A 2527-nucleotide genomic window follows, 5' to 3' on the forward strand; every position below is an offset into this window, starting at 1 on the left:
AATAGTTACTAAATATCATATTTTAAGGGAATATAAACTATTTTAAAAAAAAAAAATTTCTACCATACAGGGGTATTTTGATCATTTTTACCTAAAAATTTTGAAACTTGGTAAAAATATAACATACGATCGAAAAATATACATTTCTTATCTAAAGATAATTTTAGTAATCTAAATCATCCATCAAGAATGAAATTATGGCTAATCAAACTAAATAAAAATATTGAATAAAATATTTTATTTTCTTATAAAACAATATTTATAGAATCCTGCATAAATAATTTTTATAGCGTAAAAGCAAAATAAATTCATACATATAGTGGCACACGTAGCCAGGTATACAAAATATTCTACAATGACATGTGGGCCCCTAACATGTGGGCCCCTAAAATCAACAAATATGTACAAGAGGGTAGACCTTGGATTTCTAAGGATGTAAATCCTAAAGTAGATCCTCGACGAAATCAGCTATCTACAGACTATCCTGAGCTTGAAATGAGTGGAAAGGAGGGTGGTGAGTTTATATAACTTAGTGAGTAAACAAGCATCATCTAAAATATCTAAAGTCGAGTAAATGGAGACAACTTAAAATAGTTCATCGTACTATGATTCATAACGTTTCAAACTCATTTCAACTAAATAAAATAATTTCATTTCACTCAAATAATCAACATGGCTTATGAATTTCTTAAAAATTTGGCTCATGCCAAAACTCATTCTCAAGGATACCTTGGCCGGGGCATCCAACCGAGTCCACCAAGGCTGTTAAAGAAAAGTTCATATACGCATAAAACACATTTTTACGTTTAAAAGCATAGTCGTTCCTTGGTGTTGGTTGAGTTCACCCTCACGTGGTGGTTTAGGGTGTAGTGAACTCTAAAGCTTTACCTCAGGAGATATCTTCCGCGGCTCTAGTACCGAGGTAAAATATAACCGGGTTTACCGTGCCCCTCTCTAATAGGTTGGTCCACGAAAACCCGCCACTGCAGTGACTAATCAATATCCCACCAAATTAATAAAAGTTTCGACAGCATGATATGGCAATTAAATTAGTACCCAGCCTGTTAAGGCAAAACAAACAATTCATACAATTTCCACATAATTTCTAATTCAGCCATTCATGCCAATATCACCATAAGCCATTCAATTCAAACCATAAATTTACAACACAAACAAACAGTCTCCAATTACTCAATTTCCAAAATCATCATTCAATTTCAAAATGATTTATGAAACTCATTTCATTTAATCACGTTTTACTTATAAAACATAAGGATTTACCATTTAAACTCATTTTTCTATAAAATCACAAAAACGAATAAAAACTACTTTAGATAATTAAGACGATAATAAGGTTACTCACAATATCAGGAGTCGAAGTACTCCTAGTCTCGATCTTCGGGTACAATCTCCTTACCTTTATCAGAAGTTTCACCACCTAAACATAATGCACAACAAGCAATTTACTATATTTGTACTAAACCGTTATAAAACTAATTTAGGCTCTATATGAATGCATGAAATGGGATGCGAAATGTTCAGATTATTATCTAAATATGGTGTTCTAAGTAGCTTCAATTATGTATCGTAATAAAATGGTATTGGCCTAATTCAATCTATACACTGGTTAATTGGCCAATACATCCAATTCAACTCCAATTAACTTGATTCCACTTCCAACACTCCAAGTCATCAATTACAAGTTAAATAATATGTAATATCACAAAAATCCATCATCAATATCTTCCTTGTAAAATTCGGCCATTGAAGGTTTAGTGTAGAACATGTAATTTTCATGCTTGATTTTTACACCTTGCATCATAAAACAACTCAAAACACCTAAATAGCATGAAATTCATCAAAGTCCATTATCCAATTTCTCTCTTGAAAATTTTAGCCAAGGAGTGTGGGTGAAGGGCATGAAATTTCTTGCTTGTTTTTCATGCTAAACATCACCAAACAACTAAAAACACTAAGATACCTTGAAATCTAACCAAATAAATCATCAAATCTTCTCTCCCTAAATTCGGTCAGTCATGAATCCTTCATGAGATCTTGAATTTTAACCATGGTAATTAAAAAAGAATGCATAGGAAATGTAGATCACAAGCTAGAATTAAGAAAATTTACCTTTACTTGCTTAATTCCTTGAAATCCAATGAATTTTCTCTTGATTTTCTTCTCTAGGGTTTGGTCTATGCTTTTTCCCTTTTGTTCTTGCCTTGGCTGGCCAAGAGAAATGAGATAGGGGAGTTTTAGTTGTGTTTATAAAGGAAAATATAATAATATTAAAGCTTGACACTGGTCACCATGTGATTAGTCCATACATAAAACTTAATAATTAAGCATTTCTTCTCCACCATATAAAATCCCTCAATTATCCAAAGTATAAAATGAATTTCATGGGTTTGACAAGTGTCAAGGTGGTGTAAAATTTCAAAAATTCTAATTATGTCCTTGTGGACACGTGAAATGACATTTTTGCCCTTATGTTCGAAAAATTGTCAGAATTAAAATTTTTCACTTC

The 2527-nt window shown here is 31.9% G+C and overlaps 1 long non-coding RNA gene across 1 annotated transcript; it reads right to left on the reverse strand.

The window, feature by feature from the left end:
• LOC108663747 lies at window positions 958-2169 on the reverse strand. Its single transcript, XR_001929757.1, has 3 exons — window positions 2131-2169; window positions 1364-1438; window positions 958-992 (listed from the first exon to the last, which is right to left on the reverse strand). It is a non-coding gene; the product is annotated as an uncharacterized LOC108663747 (long non-coding RNA).

This window comes from Theobroma cacao, chromosome 10, assembly GCF_000208745.1.
Source record: "Theobroma cacao cultivar B97-61/B2 chromosome 10, Criollo_cocoa_genome_V2, whole genome shotgun sequence".
NCBI classification, from domain to species: domain Eukaryota; kingdom Viridiplantae; phylum Streptophyta; class Magnoliopsida; order Malvales; family Malvaceae; genus Theobroma; species Theobroma cacao.